This window comes from Protobothrops mucrosquamatus, unplaced genomic scaffold (genome assembly GCF_001527695.2).
Source record: "Protobothrops mucrosquamatus isolate PMUCROS unplaced genomic scaffold, P.Mucros_1.0 scaffold5436, whole genome shotgun sequence".
Lineage (NCBI taxonomy): Eukaryota > Metazoa > Chordata > Lepidosauria > Squamata > Viperidae > Protobothrops > Protobothrops mucrosquamatus.
In genome coordinates, this window is record NW_015391294.1 from 1 (window position 1) to 10,638 (window position 10,638).

General features: G+C 36.1%; 1 pseudogene; it reads right to left on the reverse strand.

The window, feature by feature from the left end:
• Positions 1–3,454: 3,454 nt before the first annotated feature.
• The window catches only part of LOC107299766, a 17,242-nt pseudogene continuing 10,058 nt past the window's right edge, over positions 3,455–10,638 (reverse strand).

Consider the following 10,638-nt stretch of genomic DNA (forward strand, 5'->3'; position numbering starts at 1 on the left):
TTAATAGCTCAATGTTGGAAAATGGATCGTTTGCCTACTATAGAGGATTGGGCATTTAAAGTTTCAAATTTAGCAGAAATGGCTAAGATTTCAGCCTATGTGAAGGATTATTCACAAGAAAGATATATACTGGTTTGGAGAAGATGGATAGATTATATAGAAAAGAAATATGGAACTAAAAAGTTTCATTTGGTTTTTGGGTAATTTGTGATTGTTAATGTAGTATATTTTATTAAAATTAAATAATTTGTAATAATGATGTTTAATATGTCAGTTTAGAAGAGAGCTAAAGGATGTTATAGAATTGTTAATTTAAGGATAATATAACTTAAGACAGAATATAATTATTGTATTGTAAACCCTGTGTGTAGCTCTGGGAAGTCGGGGGGAAGGGAGGGGGGTGGGGAAGGGTGGGGTATGAGGGAGGTGGGGAGTTATATTGTAAAAATTTTAAAAAATTTCAATAAAAAAAAAATTATCTTCTCCATTTATTATTTATGCTAAAGGAAGAAGTGAAAATGTTGGAGGAATGTTGCTTTTCATTATGAGAGACCTTCACATTGACTTTCATTTTCTACTTGGTATTTAGTTTGAAATATTGGCATGGAATGTGACTTGGATTAAAAGATGCTGAAGAAAAACTTTCATTCTCTCAGCTTTTTTTTTTTTTTTTTTTTTTTTGGACAGAGATATACCATAAAGATCTTTTCAGTTTGATTTGGACAAAAATTAAAGTAAGAAGAAAACGGCGGCGGAGCTGTCGTTTCTTTGTTTTAAAAGAAGGAAAACTTTCACTTCCTTTCTCGAGTTTATTGAAAGTTCAAGCGTTCTTCTTTTTATATAACTTGTATTTGTTGCCTCTTGAAGTTATAATGGCTTTTAAATGTACTGGAACTTCTGCTCTTTCTAAAGCTGCGATTTCAACTTCATCTATACAAACTTTACAACAGATTAAATTTAAATCATCTTCATCTTCACCTCCCTTGTCAATAATATTGAAGGACTTACAGGATGCTTTGAAACAGTCAGTAAAACAAATAAAGATGGATTTTGAGGAACTTTTGAATAAGAAAATGGAGCAGTTATGTGAGGACATGTTGCTTATTTTTCAAAGTTTTGTAGTTCATAAAGATTGTAAAGAGGGATGGGTGGATGAATTAGTGGAAAATGTAGAAAGGATGGAGGACACATCTGTGAAATTAGAAGATGATGTGGAAATGTTAAAAAACACAGACATGGTGTTTGCCTTGAGAACTAGAGGTCTGAAGGAAGATATGCAGGAAAAACTAAGAGAAGAGAATGGAGTAGATTTGGCTATGGTTTTGGCATGCAACCCCGAAGAAATATTGAGAAATAAAATTTATAGAATTAATACATGGGTTGCACGACAGAGAAATCTGCCAAGAGATGCTGTGGTCTATTTTTCCAGAAGAGTACGCTGCAATGAAATTTTACAGGTTTTTTACCAGCAGAGATGTCAGATTGCTGATCAAGACGTTAGAATTTTAAAGGATCATCGTGATTTAAAAGATTGGAAGAAAGGATCGAACAATAACCTGTGGAATTATTTATGGCTATGTTATCAAGTGCAGGAGACTTCTAGAAACAATAACTTTGTGAAGTGAAAGACGTCCCAAAGGAGTGAATAATGACCTGTGTTGTTTATAAACGAAAGGAGAAAGAGCAGCAGTAAATATAACTTTTACTTTAGAGCCAGTGGAGGGGCAAGATTAAAGAGACTTGTGATAGACTTACAGGAACGCTCTGGAAGTTTTACTACCACAGGAAGAGGGGGATTGAAAGTTTTGATTTTAAAATTGTATTATTTTAAGAAGTAGAGTTTATACAATGAGAATTTATAAAAATAGTTAAAGACTGTATGATCAAATGGGTTTAAAATATTTGAGAAATGTTTGTTGATTTGGGGATATGTTACCAGAATTTACCATAAAAAATAAAGAGAATATTTTATTACTTGAAGAAATTTATATTATTTTAAAGGATTGAAAGTATTTGAGACTAAAGATTGAGGTAGAGCTCATATAAGAAGAATTTATAAAACTAAAGATTGTATGATTAAATGGGCTCAAAATATTTGAGACATGGGAAATAATTAGTAATTTACTATTATATTTGGTGGACATGAAGGGATATATAATTTTCTGGACTAAGATTTAGTGGAAAATTTAATAGGTTTTTAAGTGATAGATAAAGTTTACTTTGTAATTATTTTTATTGGGGATTACGGAAGATTTGAATTAAGAAATGTATAGCAGTAAGATTATTGGCTGTTTTTTATTTTATTTTATTTTTTTTGTAGAAATGGCAAAGATTAACTTTAAGATATTTGGGTTTGGGGAAGATGGATAGATTATATGCTTAGAGTTTATATGTTTATATGCTTATATTTGATTGTTTTTATTTGAGTTAAAGTATGTTTATACTTGATTGCTTTATATTTGGGTAGTAACATTTAGACTTGGGATGATGTGTGTTTAACCCTGTAATCAGTTCTGGNAGATGGATAGATTATATGCTTAGAGTTTATATGTTTATATGCTTATATTTGATTGTTTTTATTTGAGTTAAAGTATGTTTATACTTGATTGCTTTATATTTGGGTAGTAACATTTAGACTTGGGATGATGTGTGTTTAACCCTGTAATCAGTTCTGGGAAGTCCGGGGGGTGGGGGTGAGAGGGAGGGTAGAAATAGAAATAAAATAATTTTGAGTATTAATGTAAAAATGAGTATTAAATTAGGAGCATTGATGTATGGAGAAATATAGAAGGCACTCGGTTAGCACCCCTAAACCGTGTCCGAAGGGAGGGAGAGGAGAGGAGAGATAGGAGGAAGTAGGAAGGTAGTGAAAAAGAGGGCAGATGCGGGGAGGGGGGGCTGCCGAGCTGATGCTCGGTTAGCGCCCCTAAACCGTGTCCAAAGGAAGAGGAGACGGAAGGAGGTGGGATGTGTAGGGAGGTTGAAGGAGGAGAAAAGAGAGCGGACGCGGGGAGGGGGGTTGCCAGGCTGTTTTGCAATATTAACGTTTATGTTTGTATGTTAAAATTAATAATACTAAAGTTGTATTAATGTATGTTTATATTTGTATGCGGGGGGGATATTTCAAAATTAATAAAAAAAATTGGAAAAAAAACCATGCATTAATAGGAGTTGTTATGATATAAAGAAGAATTGTATGACGTCAAACATATAATTTGATGTTATGAAATAAAGAATTACATGAAAGGAGACGTAATTTCATGTGATGAAATAAAAAAGATATATGAAGTCAGACACTTTCTATACAAACATTTCACTTTGAAAATTACGAATACGGCAATATTTCCTTTTTATATTGTTTGGCATTAGCTACTTTGTTCTATAAATTTGTTTTTTATTGAATGCACATATTATTTATGGCTGTCAAACGTGAATGTACAGTGATGGTAAGACTTCACGAAAGTCCTTCCTTTGCAGCTTTCTGTTCTTCCAGGCTGCCCTGCTGCTCATCCTTGAAGACTCTTTGAGGAGCCCCCTTCAAGGATGTTCTGGGCTGACTCTTTCCCCTCTGCTTCCTCCCCACTAAGAAATAAAGGAGGGGGTTGATGCTGCTATTGAGAGTAGCACTTCCTATTCCAATTGCCAAGAGGACAGGATGAGGGAAACTGAAATAATAAATGACATATGAGGCATACCTTGGGAGAGAAAAAAGGAGGAAGAAGAGGAGAGCCAGCAAGATGGTGGTGAGGAGTTTCCTTTGATTGCGTTGCGATTTAGACCTCACGTGAATCCAGAGGGTCACAGTAGACAAAACCATGAGAGGGGTACAAAATAAGCCATTCACAATAAGCTGGTAAAGCAAAGGTGAACTTCCAAAGGTCCTGGTCTGCTGGAGAATTAAGTGCACTGCAAGAACAGAAAGGAGACGATCCAGATGAGGACACAAACCAGGCTGGGCAGATATGATGGACGATGGCAGTGATGCCAGAGTGGGAAAAAGGCAGTCACACACCTGTCCAGGCTGATGGACGTCAGCAGAAACTGGATAGCAGAATAGGTGAAGGAAAAGAGCTCAAAGAACAAAAAGAAAAAGGTTTGGACCATGTAAGCTCCTTTATAAAAAATTGACACCCCCACAAATATAGCTGCCATAATGAGGGATGCGAGGACCCCAAAATCAGCGATGGAGAGATACAGGATTTAAGTGGTGAAAGAATTCCTCTTAATGGAAAAGACTAGGAGATAAATGGTCTTTCCATTTCCTACCAGGGCTAAAATGCAAATAAGGGCAATGAAGCCATTGATAAGATTTCGTGTTAAATTATCTGGATTATCTGGAAAAGACACTTCTGATATTTCAGAAGTATTCATAGCAATTTCTACCCATTTGATAATATGGATAGAAATGTTGACCTCTTCTGGATCACTCCTTGAAAGTTCGGAAGTATTCAAAATAATTTTGGGATGCTCCCTGCTTAAAAAAAAAGAAAAGAGAATCAGTTCTCTTACACACAGACACACACACACAGAGACACACACACACACATACACATACATTTATTTTTCACTTCCACATATCATATCAACACATACGTATTTTTTTCATCATCTGATGGAAATTACAGCCCTAAAATCAATGCTACTTATGAGGCTGGAGAATTGCTATACTCAGTAGAGACCCAAGCTTTTCACCCCAAAATCTTCAAGATGCATTTCAGTAAAATTGCCACCAATTCCCATTATTAGACATTCTGGCTGAGGTCACAGTAGGGTTATCCTGTATCTGGACAAGCAAAGGACAACCCAAAAAATAGGAAAGGAAAACTAATAGGGGGGAGTGGAAGACACAATATTTAATGTTTGCATTTACATTTTGTGGAGGGGATTACAAGTATGAATGCAGGCACACAGTGGCAAATGTACATTGAAAAGACCGTGCTAGCACTAGCAGTTAGTCTTCAATGTGTAACTGATAAAGGTCTTGTCAGTATATCAACCCAAGCCTGTTAACTCTAATAAATGCTAATTGCATTTTATGGCTGGGAGAGTTGGACCATAAGGAAGGCTGAGTGCCAAAGGATCAAGGGTTTCAAATTGTGGTGCTGGAGAAGACTCTTGAAAGTCCCTTGAAGTGCAAGGAGATCGAATCAGTCAATCCTAAAGGAAATCAACCCTGAATGTTCTTTGGAAGGAAAAATACTGAAGCTGAAGCTCAGATACTTTGACCACCAAATGAGAAGAGAGGACTTGTTGGAAAAGACCTCGATGTTGGGAAAGACGGGAGGCCAAAGGAGAAGTGGATGGCAGAGGATGAGATCCCAAAGATGCTTTTTCACAAGGCAACTGGACTTTCTCATTTTTCTTTGAAGATGTTTTGCTTCTCATCCAAGAAGCTTCTTCAGTAGAGCTGAAGAGCTGGAATGCTGAAGAAGCTTCTTGGATGAGAAATGAAATGTTTTCAAAGAAAAACAAGAAAGTCCAGTTGCCTCGTGAAAAAGCATCTTTGGGATAACTCTGACATGGATGACTGAGAATCTCCATAGACAGAGGACGAGATGGTTAGTGTAATCCACACAATGAATATGAATTTGGGCAAACGTTTGGAGACAGTGGAGGGCAGGGGTCCCTGGTGTGCTATGGTCATGAAGAGCCGGATACAACTTAATAATTGAACAACAAACGCCCCAGTGAAAAGCTACTTAGATACTCAAAAGTCAAGGGACTTATCCATGCCAGAGTGAAGAAATGTGGGGAGAAATAAGACATGTCCTCCTTTTGGCAGTGCCTACTAACCTGAGGTTAGAGAATGTTACAATCAAAAGTTCTGAAGAACATCAGGTTGCTGATCTTTTTTCCCATTTAAGAGAAAAAGAGCTTGTGGGCCTATAGGTAGACCGTATATATGACAGTTGTCGTGTGGTCAAGAACATGCCATAGATTCCAAACAAAGACCACCAAAGTTCAGTTATTCTTCTGATTACATGGAGTGTACTAAAGGAAAGATAACAGGAGTGATGATGTAATTCTACCTCACAATTTCTCCTACCTCCCTATCTAGGGGAAATGTATTTGCAAACAGTAGACTTCTGGTTTTTAAAACAAGTACAGTCCTAAGTGTGATCCAGAAATTTGAGGTTGAGGACTACCTGAGGACTACTTATACATCCTTGAATAGGACAGGGGAGGAAGTAATAGGGTTCAGGATGTTATGGTTACTTTGCAATCCATTCTTCTAATGTGTGTTAGACCCTTCTTCCATATTTAACTGTGTGTGTTTCTCTCTGTGGGTCTTTGTATATATACTGATCATAGGCCAATAATCAGGATCTATGGGGCTCTTTAAGCTTCCCGCTTCCAAAAACATGGCGACTGGATGGTCTCTTCTATTTCAAATAATATATATAACAACAGAAGGAGATCTATTTGATGACTTAAAAGCATTCACACGGAAGGCAAGCTGGCAAAGGAAGAAAGCCAGAATAAGGCTGAAGAAAATTGGGCTTTTGATTTATTAGAGAGAATTTTATATTACTAATTAAAATAGAATATACTCAAATAGACAAGATATGTATTTTGAATACTAGATTTTGTTATGAATTGAGATAAAGAAAATTTTGGTCACTTAAAACTTGGAAGTATAAATATTAAAAGTTAAATTTGAATATTGATGGGAAATTAAAAATTGGGGAAACAAATAAATAGGATATTGATTGTCTATAAAGATTGAATGTAAAAGTAATTAAGATGTGTATAAGCTAAAATGTATTGATAAATGTAATAAACATGTTTTTACTTAGTTGATATAACAAGAACTGTATTAGTTTATGAGACAGTAGATATTAAGGGAAAAGGAGAGGAAATATTTGATGTTGAAATAGGGGAAATTTTGTTCATTAAATTTAAGACATTTGGAAATTAGTTGAAAATAAGGATGTTATACTGTATTATTAACTAGATGATGTAAGATGGTGGGAAGTAGAATATACTCAAATAGATAAGATGTGTATCTTGAATATTAGACTTCATTATGAATTGTGATAAAGGAAACTTTGGTTATCTAAAAGTTGGAAATTATAAATATCAAATGTTAAATTTAAATATTGACGAGAAACTAAAAATTGGGAAAAACTAACAACAGAACATTGATTGTATATAAAGACTGAATATTAAAGCAACTTGGATATGATAAGCTAAAATTATTGAGAAATATAACAATGCTATTTTTACTTAATTGATATATTAAGAACTGTATTAGTTCAAATATGAGACAGTAGATATTAAGGGAAAAAGAGAGGAAATATTTGATGTGGTAGCTAGAGATTTGTACTAAAGATTTTTGTATGTTATTGAATTATCAAATAACCCAGCAGCACGCTGCTTTTTAAATACTTAAGTGTAAAATTAGAAAATCAATAAAATATTACAAAAAAAGATGATCAAAGGCCTGGAGACCAAAACGTATGAGGAATGGCTGCAGAACTTGGGTTTGGCTAGTCTAAAGAAAAGAAGAAATAGGTGAGACATGAGAGCAGGGTTCCTGTATCTGAGGGGCTGCCACAAGGGGACAGGTTGTTCACCAGAGCACCAGAGGGAAGAATCTATGGTTGGAAACTGATCCAGGAGAGAAGCAATCTGGAATTAAGGAGAAATTTCCTGACAGTGAGGACAATTAAGCAATGGAACAGCTTACTCCCAGAAATCGTGGGTGCTCCATCACTGGATGTTTTTAAGAAGAGACTAGAAAATCTGACTGAGATGGTATAGGACCTCCTGCTTGAGCAGGGGGCTGGACAAGAAGACCTCCAAGGTCCCTTCCAGCTCTATTCTATGCTATGCTATGCTATGCTATGCTATGCTATGCTATGCTATGCTATGCTATGCTATGCTATGCTATGCTATGCTATGCTATGCTATGCTATGCTATGCTAAGTGAAGCTAGGAAAAATCACATCAGATACCTGTACAGTTATCACAGCCCCTCAGGGCTATATGTTCTCTCCACCTCTCTTCTCTCTATATACCAATGACTGCATCTCAAAAGATCCCTCTGTTAAAGTACTGAAGTTTGCAGATGACACAACAGTGATTGGCTTCATTCGAGACAACAGCGAATCGGCAAACAGATGAGAGGTTGAACAACTAGACTTGTGATGTGGCTGGAACAATCTTGAACTGAACACACTCAAAACTGTAGAAATGACAGTAGACTTTAGGAGAAACCCTACTATTCTACAACCTCTTATAATACTAGACAACACAGTATCAACACTAGAAACCTTCATGTTTCTGGGTTCTATAGTATCTCAAGATTTAAAAGGGATACCTAACATCAAAAATTTAATCAAAAAAGCACAACAAAGAATGTTCTTCCAGCACCAACTCAGAAAGCTCAGACTGCACAATGAGCTGCTGATACAGTTCTACAAAGGAATTATTGTGTCTGTCATTTGCACCGATATAACTGACTGTTTTAAAACTGCAACCAAACAAGACAGACACAGACTTGAACGGATAGTTAGAACTGGAGAAAAAACAATTGCTACCAGCCTGCCTTCCATTGAGGACCTGTACACTGCAGGAGCAAGAAAGAGGGCTGTGAAAATATATACAGACCCCTCACATCTTGTATGTACACTGAGAGCTTATGCACCAGAAACAAATTCCTTGTGTGTCCAACCACACCTGGAAAATAAAGAATTCTCTTCTCTTCTCTTCTCTTCTCTTCTCTTCTCTTCTCTTCTCTTCTCTTCTCTTCTCTTCTCTTCTCTTCTGTTCTCCTCCTCCTCCTCCACATATTAGATTCCTTAATGCCTTCAATAATGACAGAATTCTAATGTACTCCTTTCAGCGGAACAGTTCTTAAGAAATGCAGCTCCCAAAGGTGCTTTTTCAAAATTAGACTTTGTTTTTCCTTGAAGTTCTCATCCAATAAGCTTCTCCAATTCTGAAGAAGCTTCTTGGATGAGAAGCAAAACATCTTCAAGAAAACAACAAAGTCCAGTTGCCTCCTGAAAAAACACCTTTGGGACAACCATGACCTGGATTGACTTGAGAATCTCCATAGCCAGTTAGAAAGGAAGGGTTATTCTCAGAAATGGGTCTGCCTTGAAAGCAGCCCATGTTGAACTGCGAAGCACAGTCAAACATCAGGAAAGAGGATGACATTTAGTTTTGTTCATAATGTGATTTATGATAATTCACATATCAAACTTTATTGTAATTTTCCAAATGTCAATTCCATTGACATTGGGCCTGATGGATCCCAAATTTTGGATGCATTCTTTAAGTTAGCCCGTTTGAGATACCTTAGTTGAAAAAGTTTGGTCCTATAGTATACATAGTTTTGGAGACATAGGTTACAAGAACAAGAGTTTAAGGAGTAAACTAGAGGGCTCATGACCAGTTGGGTCATCATTTCAGAGGTATTTATCAGATTTCCCCTTTTCCTCCACCCCAATAATTTTCTATTGAGGATTATATTTATTTGTTTATTTATTTGTTATTAAATTTGTCTGCTGCCCATCTTGCCACGAGATACAAGTAAAACTTATACAACTATAACATGAAAAGATAAGTAACAATTTTTAAATATATATATAAAAGGTGCAAAAAAAGCCATTCCGCCCCAAGAATCCCCAGAAGATCCCTCAATGCCTTCAACAGGATGAGGTCTTCTAATATCCTGCATTCCCTGGAAATGCTGAGTATACATTCTTAGACGTGTCTACCTTGAAAATGGACCAGGTTTGACTCTACAGTCGTGCAGTCAAACAGCAGCAAAGGAATGTTTTTGTCTTGTGTTATGTCTTAAGCTGTTTTCTGATAATTTTGATGCCGTAAACTATTTTATAGAATTTTTCAAATTTCAATTCCCTGGAATTATGGGTCCCAGATTTGGACTCATTTGAGGTACTTTAGTGCAAAAAATATTGGCCTACCATACACCATTTCACCCAGTTAAAGGTTACGGGAATGAGAGTTTTAGTTGTAGGTAGATACTGTAGATCTATTTGTTTCACAAAGTACATACAATCTAGAACTTTCCTTAGGGACATCTGCCTAATGCATTTCTCTTTCAGAGTTATGGAAACCATTTTATCCCACATTTAAGAGTTGTGAAACACCCATGGAAAAAATCAGCATTGAGATCTTAATTCTCAGCAAGGAATAATGGATTTCTTTAATCCATTAAGGTACTCCACCCATTCTCAAAACATATAAAGGCATCTCTTTCGAACTTTCTGGCAAAGCACTTGGGCTTCATGATAGTGGAAGAAGAATTTATAACCATTCCAGAAGAAGACATTATTAAGGTCCAACAGGCATTGGTGAAGCATAAGTGAGACTGGAAGAAGGTAGGACATTCTGGATCTAAACTTTGAGGTATGGGCTAGTAGAACCCCAAAGACTTTCTCAGGGACGATCAGAAGGAAATATTCATTTTCAGTCAGGGATAATAACTTCAAGTACAGCATCTTCTTATTCAAAATTATTTTATTCCTGTAAAGTGTTCTTGGAGTTACTGTATTTGATAGCACTTGCTTTCTTGTTTTTTATGTACCCTATATTTAAGCCAAAGCTTTTCTTTCTGTTGTATTATATAGGTAGGTAGGTAGGTAGGTAGGTAGGTAGGTAGGT